We start from the raw sequence: 24342 nt of genomic DNA on the forward strand, positions 1-24342 counted from the left end.
TTTGAATCCAGGGCCTTTGCACTGAGTTATATCCCCAGTCCTTTTTCAATGTTATTTTGACACGGGGTCTCACTAAGTCTCTAAGTTACCTAGGCTGGGTTAGAACTTGAGATCTTCCTGCCTCAGCCTCCCAGAGTACTGGAATTAAAGGTGTGCACCACTGTGCCCAGGTTTCAGCTTGTACTTTCTTGACCATTTAAAAAATTGGAGGTATCAGTGTGTTCCCACTGCTGTGCTGCAGATAAGTCGGTGAATAGATTCACAGCTATGTTTAAACCACCGCAGATTTTAGCACCGCTCCCTCACAGCCACCTGAAAAGCCAGGCTGGTCTCAGATGTCCAGGGCCGCCCCTCCGACAGCCATGGTGCTGCTGTTCTGTCGAGCTGTGTCTTCAGCTACCGAGTGGAAGGTGAGGCCGGTGAGGTCTGCAGCACATTGGCTCCTGTTAAGTGCCTCATTTGTGCTGAAACGGGCCGGGCTCCAAGACCCGCAGTGCTGCAGCAGAGAGAGCAGCGGGGCCGCTGGATTGCAGAAGGCGGCCCAAGGGCAGATTTTCACACTTCTCCCTCCTTCCGTCCTTTCTACTCCTCCTTTCCTCTTCTTTCCTTTTTTCTCCTTGTAATTCTAAGATGTCCATTCTTGACTCATCAGGCTCATTTTTCAGAAACTCTCTGTTTTGTGCGCATGCACACACACACACACACACACACACACACACACGCCCTGCCCCAAGTAATACAGATTTCTGGAAGCAATGAAGGAATACAGACTTTTTCTGATGCCCATTCAGAGGATGCATGAGAAGGACTCACTGTAGAAACTTCAACCTTTAAAAGAATAATAGACATCAGCAACTACCTTGAGAAGGGTGTCAGCGGTATCTTGCTTCTGTGGATGAAGCTTGCTTTGCTTCTCCGGGCAGCATTTGCCTAGGGTCAACAATTAGTGCGGATCGGCACTAAAATGAAGACCCAGTTCTGCTGAAGGCGAAGTGCCTGCTCCATCCACGCAGCTACCCCAGTGGTAGTTCTCAGTTATATGCGCTCACCAAGCCCTAGTTACAGCCTTTAAATCTCTGCCATCAGAAAGCCCACAGCTGGCTGGGCATGGTGGCACACGCTTGTAATTTCATGCTTGGAATCACTTGGGAGGCTGAGGCAGGAGGATCTCTGTGAGTTCGAGACCAGCTTGGGCTACATAGTGAGCTTCAGATCAGTCTCAACTACATAGTGAGACCCTGTCTCAAACAAACAACAAACAAACAAACAAGGTGATTCGTGTGGCAGGCACACAGGGGGCAGGCATGGTGGTGGCACATTTGCCAGACCACCAGCCCACGAGGCGGGGTCAGCCAACTGGTGAATGAGAGAGAAACCCTGGGGGCGACCGGGGAGGCCAACTTCTGGGCAAAATGGAGCAGGAGACATGGAACCATTGAGAGAAAGACGAGAAGCACAGGGGAAGGAATCAGGACGGCTCCTCCCTCTCCTCAAAGGCTTTAGGGAGCCTGTGAGCACAGGTCTGCTTCGGAGCAATCGCCAAAGGTTGTGGAGTATAAGGGTACGGGGGAGAAAGAGTGGGCCCCGGCGATGAAGGGGACCCCATGAAACTCTAGCACGGTGCAGAAATGGCGACAGGGGTGACAGGGACAAGCCACGGTAGGTCTCTGGTAGGAGCACAGCATGCAGTGGGTCGGCGAGGAACAGACGGGCTTCACAGGGCTTTTGGTGAATGGGTCCCGTTCACAGAGTCCCCATGGTGGCTGCCAGCAGTGCTCTCAAGACCTGGGACAGCAGCGTGGAGGTTGTGCTTCCTGCGCTGGCAGAACGGACCCGCTAGAGCAGTGGCTTTTGCGCCGTGTGAATCAGCTTTAGCTTTCCTATTACCAGCTCCTGACACAACCACGTAGGAAATGTCATGGGCCAAGACTTCCCTTTCCTATGCAAGGTGAGCCCTGACCCTACCTGTCCTCTCCTCTTTCAAGTAAGCAACAGGGCTGGTACCCTTTGCTAAACTGGTTTCTCCATCCACGAGTGGGTCAGGACTTCACGGGGTAAAAAGTCACCATGTCATTGACCAAACGTCACCCACAGACCTCATTCATCACCCAGGCCCTGTGCAGCAGCAATAAAAAACATGGAAGCTGCACGAAGAAGCTCTTCCAGGGAGAAGAGATTACAAAATAGATGCTTAACTCTGGGTACGCTGCATCCTCTTAGCCAGCAAATAACCCACCGCCCAGAATGCGGCTCTGTAGGGCTGGGGCCGGAAGCTGATCGGGTTGCTGGCCAAGGTCTCCAGAGTCCCGTGTTAAGCGCGTTCTTGCTTTTGCAGGAGACCTGGTGTCATTCCTCACGGGCTTCCCAGGACCCCTTGGCTGTGCACACAAAGAGAACCGGGCTTTTCTTGTTTGGGCCTCTGCTCCTTCCTATTTGATTGAAATTGTAGAGGAACTGCTTGCCTCTGGCCGCACATCCTGAATCACAATCAGGATGCTGCTGGCAGGGACAGGCTGCTCCCACCCTCGCCTGAAATAACCAAAGAGGGAAGGCGAGTCCTGCCCCTCTCCAACCTTAAGGAAAGAGGCTCCTGCCGCACTGTGTGCTGGCCACATTTCAAGAGTCAGTTCCTTCACTCACAGTAGGTGGAAACACCTCCCTAAAGGGAACAGATTGTTCCACTGACATCAGGAGAGTGAGCCTTAGAGATCTGTTAGCCAGAGTGCATGTAGTGGCCTTGGGAGGTGCCTCTGTCTCTGTGGGACATTGGAAAGGCACAAAGCCACCGCTGTAGCTTTCAGTTCCTCAACTCAGCAAAGGCACTTTGCTTAAACAGTGTAGCTGGCACTGCGGGCTCTGGAGGGGTGGTTTTCTAGGGATGCTCTGACAGGTTCCTGCAACCTGGTGGCTTAAAGCCATGGACGTTTTATTCCCTGGCAGTACCGGCGATGAGAAAGCTGCCACCAGGCGTTGGGATCCACACCCATGCGGAAACTCTAGCTGAGACTGATTCCTGACTCTGCTGGCTTCCTCTCTTTGTGGCTGTGTCTCTCCAGTCTCTGCCTGTCCTCACACGGTGACTTCTCCCTGCTTTTCTGTCCTCTGTCCCTGCTCACACGCGGGCTGCCGATCATAGGGGACCCCTGGGCTGCATCGCCTGGACGGTTAATTCTATCTGCACGGACCCTTCACACATACTGAGGGCCAGGTCTGACACTTATCTTTTCAGGGGGCCACCACTGAAGCCACCACTCAGAGGACTGGGGGGAAAAAGACAGGGCTGCTGACCTTGAGGGGCTCAGTCTGTGGGGGAGAGGAATAGTTTAACAACACTGCCAAGAGGGTAACCGCAGGCACAGTTGCGTGCCAAGCGCTGGAGAGCTTCGGAGAGTCTGCGTTGGGAACTGATACGGAAGGGGAAGGGCAGAGATGGCGCAGAACTTGTCACCATCGAAGCCTATGATTTCTTGGCACCTGGAAATTGCCATCTTGGCATCTGGAAGCTACCACCGTAAGCCATCAGGCTGAGTTGCAAGTAGGTCTTGTCCAAATGGAGAGAGGCGAGGAGGTCTGACCCAGCCAGAGCCCACCCCTTCGGTGGTCTTGGGGTTTGGGAGAGTTGGCTGAGAAGCAAAGGATGGCGAGGCCGTAAATGGCTGAGGGGAGAAGCTGAGCCATGGGCATCCTGTGTGGTGGACGCTGGGGCAGAGGAACGTTTGTGTCGCAGATCCAATGGCTCCTGTCTGCCACCTTCCCAGGTCAGAGTGGAGGGCCCAGTGGGGTCACTGCTGGCCACAGCAGCTGGCTGGCTAGGTCTCACTGACCCCAAGGCCTTGATCAGGGTCTCATTTGGCCTTTGGGGATAGCTGCTATCCCAAGGCATCTAGGGTAACAAAACAGACACTTGGCTCATTTCTCTCTCTGATTTTTTTTTTCTTCTTCAGAAAAACACCTGCAGACTATTCCTTGGGTGACAGAGGTAGGTTCCTGGTGACCGGCACAATGGAATTACTGTTCATAGTCCTGGGTGCGATTCGCTCCCTGTTAGGAAGAACATCTTTATTCTTAGGAGCACTTGCTAAAGTACCTGTGGGCAATGTCTCCATCTCTACAAGATTTAGCTTTTCTGTAAAAATACAATAAATAGACGTATTATCATTTAAAAAGCAAAGAATTGCTGAATGGCTGTTTATTGTTCTCCACCTTTTCTCTATGCTTGACACTAACCATAATAACAAAGGATTTGGGGGAAGATTGCGTGCAGACAATTCTTGAAGTAGACTTTATTGGCCCATGTTTTATGGGCTCCAGTGTGGAAAGGTGGATGGATTTGAGGGATTAGGAATCTTCTAAATGTATCTGTGGACTTTGGTGTGGGGAGCGGGTTGCCTTTCTGGGAGGAAAGGTTTGTTGTTTGCAGTTTTCCTCTGATTCTCAGAGGTACCTTCACCCTCCTCCCCATTCCTTGGTACTTAAGACACATTTGCTTACTTTATACTTTCCGTAAGTGGCCACAAACAGATAAATAGTATCTGCTACTGATTTATCATCAATACTTTGTTACAAAATTTTGGTTCTAAATATAAATGACGTGTAAACCACAAACTCCTCTCTTTGAATGTTCATTAATTTTCTTCTCTGCTTCTTTCCCCACTGTTTCCTGTCTCCCTGGCCCTCTCCCCCTTATTTCCCGCTTCTCCTCCCTCCTTCTCTTTTCAGATGAGGATGCAGCTCAGGCTGGCCTCAAACCTGCAGTCCTCCGGCCTCAGTGTCTCACTACTGGGATCGCATCACTGCGCTCGACTTCGTTAACTCATTTCTTGATGTTTCCTAATTAGTCCTTTTTTTATTTTAGTTGAATTCTTAGACTTTTGCACAGGTTTAAAAATTACTTCTGGCTGATTTTAAAAAATCTGTCTTCCCTGATGCTATTTTAAAACTATACTAATAATACTGGTATCATTCTAAGTGACAACAATAACACAGATTTAGTGCCACCGTTTGAAAAATACAAAAGAAGGAAGGGAATTACCACTAACCTGTACTCCACAGGAAGCTCGCCTTCCGTGTCTAGATTCCCACAACCTCGAACCCACGAAGTTGATGGCACTGAGAATGTATTTTCAAATTGCATCTGCTCTGAACATCTATAGTTTACTTTTTGTCCCGATTCCCTACACAATGCAGTACGATAACTATTTCTATAGCATTTACATTGCATTAAGTATTTAAATCCTTCTGATGTGACTTAAAGTAGCATCCAGGAGGATGCGCATCGAACTCATGCAAATAGGACCTGTTTGTTTTTTTTTTTTATCTTGGGGTTCCTGAAACCAGTGCCCTGCCAGCCACTGTAGTCAGTAGATGTATTTCTTGCTTTTTTTTAAAATTCTTTTTTGGGGTACTGGGGATCCAACTCAGGTCCTTGTGCTTTGGAGGCAGGCTGCAGAACCACTGAGCTAAATCCCCGGCCCTTTCTTGCTTTTGATAAGCACGCATGCGCCTATGGATATTTACATATGAAATGCAATGAAACCGAATGTGCAAGTTTATATTACACAAAAAGGACCACTTCAGACTACTTTTTCTGTGCTCCCCGCATGTTTATAAAGAAGCATTCAAATAGATTTCTCTGGCGCTCACCTGAAGCAGAGGTGTAAACGGACATTTTTAGTTTTGGCAGTGACAGAGGGATACATTTGCCCTGAAATTGCTCGTCTCCTCTGTCTGTTCAATTTTTTTTTGTACCAGGGATCAAACTCGGGTTCTTGCGCTTGCAAGGCAGGCCGTGGAACCACTGAGCTAAATCCCTGGCCCTCCTCTCCTCTGAATATTTAGTCCTGAGTAACTCTATCTATGCTCATTGCTTGTAGTTGTGATTTCTCTGACTACACTGTGTTGCCACATAGAAATAGGTAACACAACTTAGGGTTTAGTTCATTTTTTCACTGTTGTTGTTACTGAGGAAGAAACGAAGGCAAAGCTGGCCATGCATGTTGGAAATCTGCCTTGTCGGGATGGGGAGAAACCTGACCAACTCACTGGTGTGGGCTTGTTCTAGGAGCTGTGCTGTTTGGTTAGGGTATCCGACCACTCCCTGAGGGGCCTGCTGAGCCCCAGGGACATCAGGGACAGAGAAGAGAGGGCGCTGGGGGGCGGGGGAGTGAAGAGGTCCCAGCACAGCGCTTTCCTTCCTCCGACTCCCAGCAGCACTGCTGAGGCCCTGACCGCACGTAGGTTTTCACAGATGTCTGCCTCCACCCCTAGTGCTATCGAGGGCTTTGCTGCATTCCCGGTCCTGCTTTTAGTGCATTAGTTGTGATCATGTTATTTTAATTCTTGCAACTCTGTGAGTTAGGTGCTGGCATCCATGTCGGGTAGATGCAAAAGGTAAGGCACAGAGAAGGCTGATGTGCCCAGAGGCCACAGCTATTAAGTAGGAGAAAGGGATTTGAACTGAGAAAGCTTCGTCCTCATCCCACATGCTGTGCCCATGCCAAGCCCTTCACGAGGTACTCAGTAACTGCACGTATGAGATGCTTGGTAAGTGCCTGCTGAATACAGACTCCACTATGGCCCTCCTGGGTCAGTTCTTAGAGGAGCTCTCTCCATGCATCCCTGTTGTAGATGAGAAACTGCGCTGGTATAGAGAAGTGATCGCTTGGCAATGTGACCTGGGAGGCTGAGGCAGGAGGATCCCCGCAAGTTGGAGGCCAACCTGGGCTACACAGTGAGCTCAAGGCCAGCCTGGATTATATAGTGAGACACTGTCTGAAAAAAATCAAAGAACAGAAAAAAAAAAAAACAGAAAAAGATGGCTGATGTTCATTCCTTCAAAATGATGCCTTGAAAACCCTTGTTTGCACCACCCCGTGGAGAAAGGCCTGAGCTGGTGAAGGATTCCCATCAGCTGCTGAGCTGGGCTGCGGCCAGATCTCTGTCTTCACCCAGGAGCAAGAGGGTGAGCACGAGGGTGTTCCCAGAAGTGGATACCTGGGTGAGTCACACCCAGTGGTGGGCACTTGCCAGCTTTGGGTCTAAGCCATCACCCTGAGTGGCTGGGCGGGTGGGCAGCAGCGCTCAGCTCGCTGATGCTGTCTCCCAGGCAATAGTGGGAGCAGGCAGTGTTCCAGTGGGAAGGGAAGGCTCCTCCCCAGCAAACGGGCCTGCAGCATCCTGGGGTGTGGCTGGCCGCTCCTTTGGGCATCTTTATCTCACAGGATACCACTGGGCCATTCCAGCTTCTGGGCTTCAGGACAGAGGTCCTTTGCTTCCCACCCTGTTGGGTCCCCAGAAAGTTTTGGTTTTCAGGCCTCTTCTTTTTAGGCTGCTGCTGTGTGCAGAAAAGGTGGAGACATTCTAAGCCCGTTAGTGTGTCCACAGGCACGCGAGACCATCAGGAAAAGATAGGAGGCTTTGGTTCCAGATCCACTCTTGGATAATTTGGGGCATTTACTGTTTCTCCTACAGACCCAGGGCCATTTCTTCCCCTGGAAAGTTAAGACCGCTTCAGGCCTATCTGTGTCCCGGGAAAATACAGAGCCAGGTGGCACGAGGAGTGTGAGACACTCAATGGCAGGTGTCTCGCAGAGGGCAAGAGCTGGTCTTACAGCCCTGGTTCCTTCTGGTTGCCGTCCTGTTTTTTGTCCATAGTTAGGGTCTTGCTGTGTAGTCCAGGCTGGCCTGGAACTGGCAGCAATCCTCCTGCCTCAGCCTCCCGAGTGCTGGGACTACAAGTGTGTGCCACCACGCCCAGCTGCAGTTTGGTTTTCTTAAAGGAAATAGCTAGATTCTGAGCCGGGGTGCCAGAGCACTCTCCAAAAGGTCCAAGAACTTGGGGAACAGGTGGTGAGGATTTTCCCGGGGTATTCGACCACCTGCTCAGTCTGCCAGTCCCAGTTGTTTCTAATTGCAGGGGACCGGGGTCTGGCTAGACCAAGTGGGAAGGTAAGCGCGCTCCTCCTTGGTGAGTCTGTGTCTTCCGTGGTAGTCTTCTATTTGGGGGTGCATACTGGGGCTGAGGGGCCCCTTGGGGTGAAGATCGCCTTGGAATGGTGGGAGGGAGCCTTGGCCGAGAGTTTGTGTGGATCCGTTCATCACAATTCCTGCCCGCCTTGAGCAGCACGTGGGATGCTTTACCGATATTTTCATAAAGCTTGGGCCACATTTTACGGCTGGAAACACGACACATGCTGCAGAAATACAGGCTGCCTTACTTAGCTTTCCATCCTGAAGATGCGCTGGCTTCCTGTCTCGAGCTCTGTGGGTCGTAAGGACACCCTTCCGCTGGACCCATCTCTGACAGCGACTTTGCGGGTATTTGCAGCTCTGTTTTCATTGTCAAGATTTCTGGGCCAGGCCTGTCATGCTCCTGCTTTCCTTTTTCATTCCCAGATTCCTCCCATTTCCTCCTCCCAATCCCTCTCTGAGCGGCAGCTGCCTGTCCATCCTCCTGCTTCCTGGAGGGGCCGGGTATGCTTACTTAGCTCTCTTTAAAATGGGAGCGTTCTCTCGGGAGAGGCGTTGGCAGGATGGTGAACTCCAGCCAGCATCTTATTCTTCCTTCTGGTCTGGTGGCAGGGACCTGGTCCATTTCCACTTTGGGTCATTTTGGTCTCTCTTTTCAGATCCCAATGTAGACATTTTCCTGGCTCCTAACACAGAGCCTGGGGGAAGCCCGGCTTGGGGCTGAGTCTGCAGGGCTCTGTGCATCCTGCACATTCACAGGCACTGGCTGTGTGATGCGCCGCGGGGTAGGGGCCGAGGACAGAGCAACCGACTTGGCAGCTTCCTGCCTCGGGGTCAGAGCCTCTCCTTGCAGCCCAAGGCTTGTTCTGTCCAAGCAGGGCGACCTGGGCCATCAGGAGGAGGAGGAGGCGACGCTGGGTTTGGAGCGAGCTGGGGCCGCTGTCTTCTCATCTGAGAAAGGTGGCAAAGGATGCAAGCGCGACCTTGCTGGGCAGACGGGTGCTGTGATGCCAGGGAGATGGAGGGGTCCTGAGAATACCGCAGAGTGGCCAGGGGAGTGAACAGGGCAGAGGGAGGGAGAGGCAGAGCTATCTGTCCCGTGAGGGCCCTGAGGCTCCTGACCTCTGCCCCTTCCGTGTCTCACCGGCAGCTGATCTGTTTCAGAACTGCGAACCCCTTGGGCTGCCTTGGGGTCGTCACCGCGTGGATATGGAGAGCCGGTCACTGCCCTCCACACGCAGTGAGTGACACGGTGCCCTGTGGCGTCTGGCTCCACGCGGGGTCTCCGTGGTCACCGCAGCTCCTCTCCCTGGGTAGAGAGGCCCTGACTTGGCCGCGGCACCCGGCACTCCCCCAGGACATGTGTGACAGCAGTGGTGACACGGGTGCAGTGCAGCCCCGGGCCACGGGCGAGGAGCCGCTCGCGGGGAAACCGAGGCACTCCGGGAGGGCCCAGTGGGGGCGGGCAGGCGGCCTTCCGTCCAGCTCCAGGCTCAGGCGGCCTCTGGACCTGCCCTGTGGGGGCTGCATCCCCTCACCGGGCTCCACATCAGCCCTGCCTTCCCTGCTCTGCGGGGGCCTCTGCCCAGGGACCCAGGCCTGCAGCCCCAGCCCACCCCGCTGACCTTGGACTCCTGAGGAAGACCTCTTGGGGCCAAAATTGTCCCCCGGCTTCTTTCTGTCTCTAATTGGCTCACAGAGGTAGTGGCTGTCCAAGAGGGACCCAGGGGCTCTCAGACACTGCTTCTGGCTGTGGGATGGCTGTCCGTGGGAAAGAGGCTGCTTCTGAGGGCAGCTAGATTTTATCTTTTAGACTTGGGAGGGATTTAAAAACTAGCGGCGGCAAGCAGGGCATGGTGGTACATGACTAATCTCAGCACTTGAGAGGCTGAGGCAGGAGGATCACTGAGTTTGAGGTCAGCCTGGGCTACACAGTGAGTTTAAGGCCAGCCTGCACGAGACCCTGTTCCAAAAAACAACCACAATAAAAAATTAAAGGCAGCAATGTCCAGGTTTGCCTAGGACAGTCCCAGCTCATATGGGTTGCCCTAGGATAATTATAACAGAAATCCCACTCTTTTGAATCAGAAATGCTCTGTTTTGGATGCTAAATTCTATGACCCAGACCAGAGCCCACTGCAGGCCCCAGGGCCCAGCCTTTGGCATTTTGAAACCCAAATTGCGCTCATTGTTATGGTGTAGGGCAGTCTGATGGCTTGCCATGACTCACCCCTGCTCTCTGACAACCTTTGATATTTGCCACTGGGCCCTGAATTCTTTCCCCTTTGTTCAGCCACTGTATTGAGCCTGGCAACTTGCCTCACCTTGTCAGTCTGTCTGCAAGGAGGTGGCAGGACACCAGTGAGGGAGGCGGGCGTCCCTTCCCAGTGCCTTTGCTGGTGGCCTTTTGGAGCCTCCTGAGCTCCAGGGGCAGTGGGGCTGGGGTACCCTGGGCCCTGGCTGAAGGGCACCCTGGCGTTCTCTCTCCTGGCTCCCCTGTCTCCTTTTGTCCCTGATTCCTTCCAGCTGTCAGGTGTCTCCAAGAATTTGTGTTAGAAAATATCAGGAAGCCACCTCCATTTAGAACATGAGAGAGCTGAAAAAGGAAAAAGCCAAGTGTGTAAAAGGCAGGGACCAAGGAGGTGATGAGTTAGGGGAATCACAGAATTTATTGAGGAAAATAAAGCAGTTATAAAATTTCTTGGTTTTTTTTTTTTCTGAAGAAGTAATTAATGGCTCACAGGATTTGATTTCAACTTTTATTTGCTCTCTCTTTCCTCCTCCTCCCCCTTTTCCTCCTCAGCCTCCGCCTCTTTCTCCTCCTTTGTGCTGCTTCTGTTGACACATTTATTTTCAAAGTGTGGATGTTTGACTTTCCAGAATCCTTTAGTTAGAGGCTCAAAATGGAAAGATTTATTGAAGAAATGCTTTCTTTTATGGTTGACAAGAGTAAACAATGAGAATTTGCTTTAATATTTGCAAACAAAACAAATCCCAAACTCCCCAGTTAGAAATGCAAAAGGAAAGTAGTGATCAGGTGTGCATTTGGGTTTTGGGATGTTTCATTATGAACTGTTGTAAATATAAATCCTACGTACCTGATCCTTATGGGGTTGTAAATGTCCCCAGTACTCGAGTTTCCACAGATATTTTGATGTTCTTACCTATGCCTGGAACAGAATCTTTCTTAAATCCCCACCCCTTCACACAGCCACTGTATTCAGCCACTGTAACAACAACGACAATCTGTCTATCTATCTATCTATCTATCTATCTATCTATCTATCTATCTATCTATCTATCTATAATTTTGTCTTTTAAATTTAATCTTTAAAAAGTTGCTCAAGTTATAGATCTTAAAAACTGTCTCCTTCTTGATGAACCATTTGGCATTTTCAGCCTCCCTCCCATAGTTTTGCTTTGCCTCCTTTTGAGTGTGTGAAAGAAATACTTTCTTTTTCTCTTAATTCTTTTGAAAGTATGGGGTCATTTGGCTTCTTAATACTATTCTCTAGATTCTTTTATATGTGTGTGTTTTGGTAGTTCCAAATTGGCCTGAACTACCATTGTTTTGAGCTCATTCTCCAGTTACAGAGTCGTTATGGTGATTTTTCTCTGATCAAATTAAATCTAAATTAAACAAAAACCAAACCAGAACCCCATTTCGAGTCCAGCAAAACATGGGCCCAAGCATGTTGGCTGGTTTAGTGGAGCGTTCTTCTGGAGCTCAGAAGGTAACTAAGGTTTCTTTCTCCGTTTCTTGTTTGAAAAAATACATCTATGCCCACAAATCTGTATCTGTATTTGGTTTCAAAAGGTGTTTCAAAAAGCAGCTTCGTTGCACGATGTAACTCAGGAGAGAGAAATTTAAAAGAAAAATTCGTTGGGGTGGGCCTTAAAATCAAACCTTGATTCCCCAAGCGCCACCTCCTTTTGTTGACTTTATTTTTAGAGAGAAGGCCATTTAATTAAAAAAATTCTTTTTCTTTCCTTTCTTCCCCGTCCCCCTCCCCCACTCTCCGATTGTCTCTTGCACCAGGAAGTTTATATGTAAACAGAAGCACCACTCAGACCCCTGACCTCCTCCAGCCCTTCAACCCTGTGTTTCCACAGAGGGATTAACCCCGAATACCGGCTTGCTCTCAGAGGCAAGATTGTTCCTGAGGCCGGTATCACCAAAGGGTTTTCTTCCCTCCCACCTTTCACATTCACCCTGCAAATGAGGTCCCCTCAAGGGGAGGCTTAAAGTTGGCTTCTGGAAAGCAAAGCGCTTGTCTTGTTAGGCTGAAGCAGGGAGGATGCTGGGCATTTCCTGGGCCCTCGTGCCTGGTACTCTGTCCTCCCTGGCCTTGAGTGTTGGGGTAGGTAGGGGGGAGGGCTGTACATCCTGTGTGTGCACATGTGTGTGCCCTTGTGTGTGCGCATGCGTGTGCATGCACTGCGCACCCTGTGGACCGTTGGTCCTTGCCCAGGGCGCAGGGCATCTCAGGAATGCAGGCAGGAAGGGGTTGTGGGATGGGCAGAGATTGGCATCCCCTCTGAGGGCAGGTAGATCCCTCGCTCAGACCTTGCTGTGCAGCCCACTGCTGGGGGCCCACAAGGAGAGTGTTTGCAAATCCTTTTGTTCGGGACTCATCTGGGCCGGGTTCTGAGTCAGCCTAAAGCCATCCAGAGCTCCCCTGTCCTCTCCTTACTGGGTAGAATGGTTCTCACTTGTGCTTGTCCCCCACATTTGCTTGCGCAGCCCTGCTGTCAGCCAAGGTCCTGGCCAGGCCAGGAGATTTTCCTAGGGAGACGAAGCATCTGTATTCCCAAGGCTCCATGTAGCAGTGCAGAAATTTCTCCTGTCATTAAGCAGGGGCGGGGGTGAGGAAAGCGCCCAACGAGGCTACTTACTTAATAGCTCCCAACAGCTGTGGAAAGTTTGATGCAGCAGGGACACCCAGACAGAAAATTAAAAAACTAATAAAGTCCTCAGTGTGGGGGCGCTGGCATCAGGACAGCTCTACTTCTCCAGACACCTAATAAAGAGACATTCCAGGACACTAACTCATAAGGGAAATCTGCAGGGGTCACCGAGAACAGGGGAAGGAGAGCCATGGAAACCCAGCAGCCACTCGCATCGCGACAGGAAACCTCAGTCAGCTTCTCCTCTGCTCCCGGCCCGGCCTGGCCCCGGCAGCAGCAGCTTGGCCCTTTTCAGTTTAGAAAAATGGCAGGGTGCTCGGGACCAAAGGCAAGGCCGAGACACGGGGCAGGGTGGCTCCAGCGTCCTGGATGTAGAAACCAGGACTGAGTGCGGAATGAGTAGTAGTAGTAGATGGCTGCCCCTTGGTAGCGGGGGACAGCAGGAGGAGACAATCACTGAGAGCAGAAAAGGGAGTTCTGAGAGCTGAAATCCATCCAGCTGGCCTGGACTCAGCACCTCCTAACAGCAGGCTCTTTTAGGTGGGCTTTTCCACCAGGGTTACCTGGTCGTTTTGGATCTGAGTATTGTTTGGTCCCCTCTGTTATGGGCTTGCTGATTGAGACGTTTGGTTTTGACGGTGTTTATGTTATTTTGATTTGGTCCTCAAGTTGGGCCGTGTCTATTTGAAGGAAAAAAAAATGGTGACTCTGGCCGCAGCCAATCAGAGGGTCAGTTATGGGGATACAGTCGTCCCTTTTACCCATGGTTTTGCTTTCTGCAGTTTCAGGGAGCGATGGTAACCATGGTCAACCACAGTCCAGAAATATTAAGTGGAAAATTCCAGAACAAACGATTCACATTTCACGGAGCACACCATCCCGAGAAGAGTGATAAAATCTCACAGTGCCCCTCTCCATCCTGCCTGGGATGTGAGATGGGAGCCGCTGCTTGGTCCAGTGGATTCACACTGTGTACGCTACCTACCCGTTAGTGCTGGTTGCTTGGTATCCACCTCAGTTATCAGATTTGCTATAGTGCTCATGGCTAAGTAGCCTTTATTGGACTTAAAAATGGCCTCAAGACGCAAGATTAGTGATGCCCAGGAGGCAGCAGAGTAGAAAGCGTGGAAAGACAGAGGGGCTGGTCCTGTGTGGCGAGGCTGGCCTGCACAGTGTTTGGTGCCTCCCAGGGTTCCCCGCAGCTGTGGGGGTTGTGGGATGGGTCCCCAGCGGACGTGAAGCAGCTACTGCCCTCCCGAGCTGGAGAGCCAGCTTCTCACACAGCTCCAAGGTGGAGAGAAGCGGCCTCCTGCTGCTGGGCTAGGTCAGTGTGTGTAGGAAGATTAGGCGGTGCTCTTGCTGTGCTCTATTGCAGCTGATTTGTGACCTCGCTCCTGGGACAACCTCTGCTTACAGCTGCCAGCTGTTACCTTGGACTTAGCAGAGCACAGCCCCTTGCTTGGGCCTCAGAGCCTGGGCACAGATTCCCTGAGGTCTCCTGGGGTGAGAGAAGAGAACCAAGGAGGGGAACCCAGCCCGGTCCCACCTGGCTCAGCTGCTGGCTGTGAGGCATCTGGGACAAGTTGCTTGCCCTGTGGGCCTCAGTTTGTTCTGCAGGAGGGAGGCATGGGAAAGGACCTCTAAGGCCCCTACCATCCGTGCACTCTGTGACCCCTGAGGTTGGAAGATTGTGTTCTGTGCCTGGTTCCTGGCTCCAGCCTTTCCTGCATCAGAACGAGTGCTCTCCTCCAGGCCTCTCCTTTTGCTGTGGCTTGGCAGAGGCTGAGCCATGGATTTGGGTGTGATGTAGGAGAAGCCTGTGGTTTGGTGAGCAAAATGAAACATGGACTTTTGAACTTCTCAAGTCTTGGAGCCCTTTCTTGGTCCTACTTCTCTCTCTCTCTCTCTCTCTCTCTCTCTCTCTCTCTAAAAAAGCCCTTTCTTTCCTTCTTCTCTCTCTCTCTCTCTCTCTCTCTCTCTCTCTCTCTCTTCAAGAAATGTGAACAGTTTCACATTTAAGAAAAGATCAAATTGCTATATGGTGGTCAGGGCTGACTTTTGGTAGGTACATCTCACTGAGGAAAGCCTGGAAGGTTCTGGATCATTCTGGAAGGTCTTCAAGTTCCTCCCTTTGAAGGTCTTGATTAATCCAGAGACTGATCAGGTAGGTCTGCATTTCCAGCCAGTTCTCAGGCAGGAATGTTGCTGCAGACCAACCCAGGGCTTACACTTTCACTTGGTCTAGAGTACTCCAGCTCAGACTTCCCCGCCCAGTTCCTTAAGAGCAGAAGTCACTGATTTTCAGACATTGTCCCTAGGCTTTCCAGACAGTTCTTTGGCCTCTGGGTGCAGCTTCAGCCCAGAACAAACCATCCAGGTCCGCTCTCGACCCAGAGAGCCTGGAAGGCTGGCCTTTTGTAGTCTGCCTCTGACACTCCAGTTATTTGCTTGTTTTTCTTCTTCATCTTCTCCTTTTTCTTTGGCTTCTGCTTCTTTGCCTCCTCCTCCTTCTCCTCCTCCACCTTCTTCTTCTTGCCCTACTTTGAGGAGAAGAAAAATTGGACAGCGTGGGTGGATGAGACAAGACAGCGCTCAAGTAGTAAGAAAGCTAAAGAACGGAATCGAAGGACCCCCATACTCTGGTTCAGTAGCAACACCCCATCATTTAGCAGTCTGCTTTGGTCAAGGTGTCAAGCCCAGGGGTTCCTGCAGTCATGCGTGTCAGATCCTCTGGTGTGTTAGAAGTTCGGGTTCCGGGACCCCTCCCTGAGATTCCAGCACAGGAAGTCTGGGCTGGGCTCCAGCCAGCTTGTCCTGTGACGCACACACAGACAGGAAGTGTGGGATGCCCGAACAGAGGTTCCCAGTGACTCCACCCAAGCCCAGGGACTCAGCTGCAGCCTCCCCTGTCTGGGACTTCCATGGTTTGCCTGAGATGCGGCCCAGCTGCTTTTCTCCTCCCCTTTGCTTTGCAGCCTGCTTTGGCTGGCCAGTGCGCTGGCTTGACTGTTGGCTTGTATGCTGTGGGACCCTGGGGTGGGCATAGGATTCCAGGGGATGCAGTTTTCTCAACTCAAAATGTACCTGGTCCTGTGGGAATGGAAGGCACAGGCACGCGCTCCTCATAAGACCCTGGTCTTTTCAGCAATGCGGTTTCCTCATCTGTGCAGTGGGAGAGTTGCACTCAAAGATGGGCTGGCTGAGTTTGGACGGAATTGGGCCTCCCCTTCCTGGGCTTTTTCCCACTTTCCTTCCTTGTCACAAGAACTTCCACCTCCAGATGTGACTGTTGAATTGGTAGCAAAGATATTGCCAAGGGCTCTGCTTTCCCCGGGCTGTCGGTGAGTGCGGTTTCTCAGAGTGCCGCATTTCCTGCCCATCCTGGGAGTGGCAGGGCGCTCGGTGCTGCTTCTCTTCTCTCCCCATTGTAGGAGGCCAGATTGGACTGAACCAGGAAAGGATTCCTAATAATATCAAGGAGCTTCTGGTTGCAGCCTTTGCTGGCTTTACTGTCTCAGCCCCCACGTGTGGGTGGACGTGCTCCGTCCAGCATCCCAGGCCCCCATCACCTGGCTTTCACGGGCTTTTACAATCCTCCGCCCTCTCTCCAAGTAACTTGAATCATCTGGCTTTAATTCCCTTTTGTGACAGCTGCTCCCTGACCCCTGTTGCTTACCCGGATGCTGTTGTACATTTTCAAGAGCATGAAGACCATCTCTGTGGACCATATTGTCACGGTCACAGGTTCAACATGTCCCCAGGTGTGTCCAAGCGGCCTCACTGCGCCTCCCTTTGCGGAAGCACAGCAAGCGTTAGGGAGTGAAACCGCTTGGGAGCTCCCGAACCTCCTCAGGCTGTTACTCGATCTTCCACTGGGACTAGTGCTTTGAAATATTGCCCACGTTCTCCAGTTCTTACAGCTCATCCTCATTTTTTATTCTTCTACATCATCAACACAGCATCTCTAGGCTTTAGAGTTCATGGGTGTGGGTAAATATGCATAGGGGAGAAGGGTTTGTTAGCCACCATAGGCAGACAGGATTCACAGACAGCATAAGCTAAGTATAAATCCACGGTATGGTGAGTGTCAGAGAAGCGCAGGGATAACTTTTTTCTTCATTTTCTGTCTCTTCTCTTCTCTTCTTTCCCTCTCCCCTCTTCCCTGTCCCCTCTCTCTCTGTCTCTTTTTTTTTTCTTTTTTTTCTGGTACTGGGCATAGAACTCAGGACCTTGCACTGGCAAGTGCAACACCACTGAACTACACCCCAGCCCAACATTTGCTTTCTTTAAGAGAAATGCAGCTTCAGCTAGGTGTGGTGATGCACACGTGGAGTCCCAGCAGTTTGGGAGGCTGAGGCAGGAGGAGCTCAAATTTGAATCCCACCTGGACAATTCAGCAAGACTCTGCCTCAATATTTTTAAAAGAAGGAATTAGGAATGTATTTCAAAGCGAAGGCTCTGAGTTGTATCTCAAAGCAAAGGCCCTGAGTTTAATCTCCAATGGTGGGGGTGGGGTGGGAGGACAGAGAGAGAGAGAGAGAGAGGAAGAAGAAGAAGAAGAAGAAGAAGAAGAAGAAAGAAGAAGAAGAAGAAGGTAGGGAGGATGGTTAACAAGAAGAAAGAAAGCATAGCCTCAAAAATAAGCAGAGCTGTCCTGATCAATCTTGCACAACTAAAATGTATTTGAAGGCTCCTTAACCCACCACACATATCATTGTACGGTGAGAAGGCAAAACCAGTGCCTTCAAATATCCTGCAACCATTTCATTTCCATCATCTAGCCTCTGACTTCCTAGGAATTCTTACTCATTTTTTTTTTTTCTGTCTGATTTGGTAGATAAAGGTTATCTTCTTTCTGTGTTGTTCCTTTTGTTGAGATTTGTCTAAATTTCACTTAAGCTTTTCATTTTCAATTCTCCTTTGATACTGAAGCTCATGACCCTAATTTCTTTATGAATTGATTATTTGTGCATGTTCTGTATTTGCTAGATTATCCTTCCTTATTCTAATACCTGTCTCTGTTTGTTTTAGGTATACGTCTTGGATATATATATCATATATAGTGATACCTCAGTTCATGAATTTAATTCATTCCACAGTGAAATGTATAAATTGTATGTATGCATTGAAAGCTAACAGATGTACACCAGCTGCTATTTTTAACTCTTCTTCTTTCAATGATTATTTTGTGTTTAAACACTTTTATAACCATATTTTTAAAATGACTTAGACTTGAACTAATTTTTAGTATTCACCATAAATTTCATTTTACCAGATTTCCATTTTTTACTTTGTTTTACAGTGGCACCTTAGTTTATGAACTCAGTTCTCGCCACAATTCTGGTTACAAGCTGAACTGTATGAGAACTGAATCAAACTTCTCCATACGGTCAACATGGAACTTAACCACTGAATTTGATTTGGCTCTTGCCCAGAATTGTGGAAAGAATCAAGTTCGCAAACTGAGGTACTACTTGTTACTCAGGTTGCTTTTACTGCAACAAAATACCTGAGATAGTCAACTTATAAAGAGGAAAGGTTTATCTTGGCACAACTATGGAGGTTTCAGTCCATACACAACTGACTGGCATCTTTGTTTCAGGCCTGTGGTGGCTCAGTACAGAATCTATGGTAGACAGGAAGCAAAAAGAGAAACAGAAAGGGGCAGGGGTCCCAATATCCCTGGCAGGTGTGTACCCTAGTGACTCCAAACCTCCCACTGGACTCTGCCTCCTAAGGGTGCTACTGCCCCCCAGTAGTGCCATGAGCTGAGAACCAAGTCCAGTATTTGGAACCAAAACCTCGTGTTTGGGTTTGGCTAGCGCATGGGTAAGTACCATCTTCAGCAAGGTGAGAGTGATTTACTTTAGAGATCTCCAGGTCACTGACAATGTTCTATTTCTTTTAGACATGAGTGGCACTTGGATCATTTTAGAGGTCTTGACTGGCAGGGAGGCCTTTGCACTCAAAACCATAAACATCTTGGGCTGGGGATTTAGCTCAGTGGTGCTGCCTTGCAAGAGCAAGGTCCTGAGTTTGATCCCCGGTACCACAAAAAATAAAACAAAACAAACCATAGACATCTCTCCAGGGTCATCTGATGTTTTGTTGGAGGCTCGTCTGATTTTTCTACCTTTGAAGGTAAACTGACTTCTCTTTTTCCACCCAGATAATTGTAGAATTCTTTAGTGGTTTGAAACTGGATATATTTAGTAGTTAAAATCTTTGGTGCAGTTTTTCTAGGTACTTGCTGAGGTGTTTCGATCTGCAGATAAACATTTCTATTTCATTATGGTAGTTGGTAGTGGTTCCCTCAGATCCTTGTTTCCCTGCCCCCCTTTTCTCCTTCTTTTTTGAGATTGAGTTACACGATGTGGCCCAGGTTGGCCTTGAACTCTTACTCAAGTCACTCTTCTGCCTCAGCCTCCAAAGTAGCTGGGACCATAGGCCTGTATCATTGTGACCAGCCCACATTTCCTTCGTATTTATTTGTTTATTTTTGCTTTTTAGATGTGTCTATGGGGGTGGGGGTTGAAATGAAGTCTTGCTATGTGGTCCAGTCTGGCCTTGAATGCACAGCGTAGCTCAGAGCCACCTAGACCTTGCGGCAGTCCTTTTGCCTCAGGCTCCCGAGTGCTGAAATTACAGAAGTGTGCCACACCTTCTTAATAACACAATTATTGATAGGCATATGAGTGCACAACTGCATAGAATTTCCCAGGCTCTCTTACAGTTAAATGTTGTATTTGTGTCAGGAAGGTGACCTTGATCCTTATATATATATCGGCTCTGGAAAATTTCCTTCTTTTATAACATATAGCTTGGTTTTATTATTCTACTTCCCTCATCCCAAACATCTCTTATCTACCTTTACTACTGTTTTTCAAACCCAACAGTTTTCCTCTAATTATTTTAGTAGTTTGTCTTTTCCTTTTCATTTTATGGCAGCTTTTCAAGTTTCTTTTCTGTGCCACCAATTTTGATTTTGATTTTTTTTTTTTTTTTTTTTGCAGGGCTCAGTTTACTCTTCATTGCATTGAATGAAATTTTAATCTGTGATTTCTCTTTTCATTGCATTAACTCTCATGCATTCTTACTTCCTCATTACATTGCTGACTTTATCGCTTTCACCTCTTATTTGATTTCCTATTTTTCTTAAGTTTCCATGGGAATAGAAATGTTAGTTTCCTGCTTTCTAAATTATGTAATTAATTTTTGCTTCTTAGAAAGCTACTGTATTTCTCTGTATTTTGAGCTCTAGATTTTCTCTTTTCAAACTTTATATTGGTTTTCCTTTATTTACAAGGAGTAAAAGTATGGTGTTTGCTCATAAGCAACGTGAATAGACTTGACGGATGGAAATGAACTTCTAGGACCACTTTGGGGTCCAGCAGATGGAGGAGAGCGAAAAGAAACTGGAATGGGAGTGCTCAGAGCAGAGGCAGGTAGATGAAACCTGCGTGGCTGCAGGTGTGGGGTTGGCATTCCACACTCCATTGTTCTTCAGCAGCAGCACAGCTCCGGCACTGACTTCCTGGGTTCATTCACTCTCTTTGTGCCTGACACCCATCCTAAGATGAAGCTGTGTTTGGTTTGTCTCCTTCCTGGGGTTGCTGTTGACAACAAGAAGACTGCTTCTCTGTGTGATTGTGGCCTCATGTCATCCCGATGCTGTGCTTTCTGAAACTCCTGCTCTGTAGCCCGTACAGGTGTGGCTTCTCCCCTACACGGACCAAGGCTCCCTTTGCCCCTCCGTGCTTGGCACGGGGAGGGCGACCGCCATGTTTGGCGGGGCCTCTGTCTCTCTGCCAGTAACTTCCGGTAACCACTGCTGTTGCTCAGGACAAAGACCTGTCTTTAGAGTCACTCTTCATCTAAGTCTTTTGAACTATGTTCGGTAGGATGGATCCAGAATTTCTATCCTGGGGAAGGCACACTTGCCTGGATTCCGGTGTTACTTTAACACCATTCTCTTTCTTCACAAAGTTTTTCTTTTCTATTATTCTCTGGATCTTTTCAGAGAGGATCTTGAAATAAACAGAGGAAGTTAAGAATGTCTTTTCAATTTTTTTTTTTTTTTTTTAACCTGGAGGTCTGAACAAGGCATTGTGTAAGGCTTTTCATATTGTGTGAGTAGGTTGTGGGTTATCAATGGATTAAAAGCACCTCAAGTCTTTTTGTAGCAGAGGTTAGGGAAGTAAGATCACAAGGCTTGAAGTTGGAAGATCGAAGCTGTGTCCAATTCTGTTTCCTCTAAGCCATGTGAGCTTGGCTGTAGGACCTCCAGTTTCCTCATCTATAAAATGAGTGCAATTCCTTATATTGAATGAGATACAGTGTGGAAGGGGTCTGTAAACTCTTGATGACTGAAAAGCACTTGAGATGGCAGACGTGGATTTGGGTTGCTTCTCTTTTGCCTCTCATAGGCCTGTGGTGTGGAAGATGTTTAAGAAATCCTCATGGGCTGCTTATTTGGGATGGATTCCAGAAAATACTGACAGAAAGTGGGAAGCAAAAGAGGATGTTGGAACCATTACAGGTAGCACTAGTTCCTTCTTTGATGTTTGTGCTTATAATCTTTCCTTGAACCTGTGGCATCATCTGCCAAGAAAGTACTGGATTTTATTAACCATTCTTACTGATGTCTTCAATCCCCCTTTCAAGCCCTCAGTGTCTATTCTCTTGATATGCAAAATGTATTGCAAAAACAGTGGGTTTTTTAAAAGAAAGATCTTTCTAAAGAACTGTAATCATCGACGGCTCTGTGTTACAACTAAAGTTTCCCCTTGACACATTTAGGAGGCTGCAAAATGCATGTCATTTCCAAATATTCCTGAAAGTCATCTCACGGACACAGCCCAGGAGGAAAGGACGACGTATGTGGGGTGCCAGGGACCACACTGCGAGTTGGCCAGTGTCATTCGTAATGGGCTGTCCAGCAGGTGCGTAAATAACTGCTGGAGGGGGCGAGGTTTTCCACTCACCTTCCCCCATGGCTCCTCTCCAACCCTCAGCAGAGACCCAGGTTCCCACAGCTGGATTAGCTAAACACTGGGTAAGGTGAAGCCCCCCAGTGTGCTGCAGAGGAGAGTTCGCTCCTACGGCAACGACAGCAGTGTGAGAAAGACTTCTGTTTGTTCAAAATGGCAGGGTTCACCAGCCAATTGAAAACTTCAGTGTTCTGTACAGACGCACAGTTCCTGTCATACGGTTCGAGGCTACCTGGGGGGTTTTGAGCCTTCACTAAGTGTAAGACCTTCTGCGGAGTGCCGTGGAGGTTAAAGAGATGCCTGGGACCTTGCCTAGGCTTCAGGAGTTCCTGAGTTTGTTGGGAGGACTACGTGTCATTCCATTAGAGGACAGATGCACGAACTCCAGCCACCCACTTCCGGGTCGGAAAGGACAACTCAGCATGCTTGTTGGTAGAGGAAGGACTCAAATCAGGCATTCTTACATTTATTTATTGCTCAAATGGCTAATCGGTCCATGCACTGTGGTGTGACTGCTCAGAGAGGGTCAGTTGCAGTTGTGTGACTATTTACAGAAGGACAGAGCTCAGCAGGCCGAAGAGGTAAAGGGGACCCAGGCAGGAGGAGCGAGGAGAGGCTAAAGCTGCATAGCGCACCCAGAAAATGGGCGGGGGCAGCTGGGGCTCTGGGCTGGGATGTACGGGGGTTGGGGGAGAGTCGACCGGTGGGTGAAGGTTCGGAGGGAGACAGAGAGAGCTGAGCTACACAGGGTTCCAAAGGCCCCGCAGAGGGACAGCAGTTCTACTTGCAAATCACATATTAATTAAATTCACTCACTCATTCATTCATTCATACACATTTGCAGACATAATGCTCATGTGCCTAACACAGCTTAATTTTGTTTTTTTTGAGGCAGGGGTCTTACTATGTGGTTGAGACTGACCTGGAACTCACTAGGTAGCCAGGCTGGTCTCAAATGCTCAGGGATCCTCCTGCCTCAGCCTCCCTACTGCTGGGATTACAGGTGTGTGCCACCACGCCTGGCCACAGTTTAATTCTTTTCTCATCCCTTTCTCTGCCCTCCCACCATCTCCTGATCACCTTCCCCTTTGATAAACATCATCCTCAAGGGCTGGGGATTTAGCTCAGTGGCGCCGCTGCCTGTCTTGTAAGTACAAGGTCCTGAGTTTGATAATTTAGCTCAGTGGCGCCGCTGCCTGTCTTGTAAGTACAAGGTCCTGAGTTTGATTCTGGGTACAAGAAAAAGAAAAATCCATCTCCCTACTTCCCATTATCTATCTTTTACTTTGCTCTTTATTTTATATGTTGGGCTTCTCGTGTAAGAGAAAACATGCCATATTTTTTTCCTTTATTGGGGGTGGGTACTGGGGATCCAACTCAGGACCTCAGGCTTGTGAGGCAGGCGAGGTGCCACTGAGCTAAATCCCTGGCCAAGCGCACTATATTTAATCGTGTGTGTCTGATTATTTCACTTAACATTATGGTCTCGAGGTGCATCCACTCTCCTACCCATGGCGTGGGTTTACCCTTCTGTATGGCAGAGTCGAGCTCCGTTGCGTGTAAACACCGCACTTCCTGTGTCGTGATCTGTAGCTGGGCATGTAGGCCGCTTCCAAGGCTCGGCCACTGTGGATTGTGGTGCTATAATCGTGTGTGCGTAGACCGCTGTTACATGGTGTTGCTAGCTCTCTGCTGAGTCTACAGAACCGGTGATGCCCAAGTGCCTCAGACGTGACCGGCGGAGGTGTGCCAGACTGGGATCAGGGCTACTTCGAATCTGAGCTGTGCTGTGCACTCGGGAGTAACTCTGGACCAACTCACGTAACTGTCTCAGATGGCGACAGCAGCACCAACCAGCAGCCGGCCGTGCCAACTGTTGGCATCCAGCCGGTGTCATCTGGTGCCCTCAGAGCTGCTGGCAGAGCTGCATTTTGCCGGCTCATGATTTCCATCTGCGCAGAGCCAAAGAACCCTGGGCCTATTGGCACCAAATCCAGGAATGTGTGGGCTCTGTTTCAGTTATGGAAACCAATAAATTCCCCCCTTTCACTTAAAAACAAAAGAATACGGTCCTGACACTCAGGTTTCTCCGTGAGGATGTGGTCTGTGAGGGTCAGGTTAGGAGAGACAGGAGCAGGCACCTGGGGCATTGCCCACCCTGCAGAGCTGTAAAACTGAGAATTTGTGTATCTAAAGTTCCAGCTGTTGCAATGCTGCTAACACAGGGGCCACACTTCCCACACCCAGAGGGCCTCTATTTTATTTCATTTGGCCCTAGGGCTTCCCCAACAACCACCTTCCCTTCTCTGCTGAGTCCTCCAGATGCCCAGGGGCTACCAAGTCCCATTCGTCACTGTGGTCAGAGGTAGGTATTTATGACAGAACCTATGTTAGTTACGATGACCTACGATCTTGCCTTCTTCTCTGTTCATCCATCGGCAGAGCTGGTTTTGTTTTTTTTTTTTTTTTTTTTTTT

At 49.3% G+C, this 24342-nt stretch overlaps 1 long non-coding RNA gene across 1 annotated transcript in view; it reads left to right on the top strand.

The window, feature by feature from the left end:
• The first annotated feature begins 8150 nt into the window (after window positions 1-8150).
• Window positions 8151-24342, top strand: part of LOC117285673 — a 20043-nt gene continuing 3851 nt past the window's right edge. The window contains exon 1 of the long non-coding RNA XR_004516740.1: window positions 8151-8316. This is a non-coding gene — a long non-coding RNA (uncharacterized LOC117285673). The remainder of the gene's footprint in view (window positions 8317-24342) is intronic.

Source organism: Fukomys damarensis, unplaced genomic scaffold, assembly GCF_012274545.1.
Source record: "Fukomys damarensis isolate Sample0158 unplaced genomic scaffold, DMR_v1.0_HiC HiC_scaffold_12, whole genome shotgun sequence".
Lineage (NCBI taxonomy): Eukaryota > Metazoa > Chordata > Mammalia > Rodentia > Bathyergidae > Fukomys > Fukomys damarensis.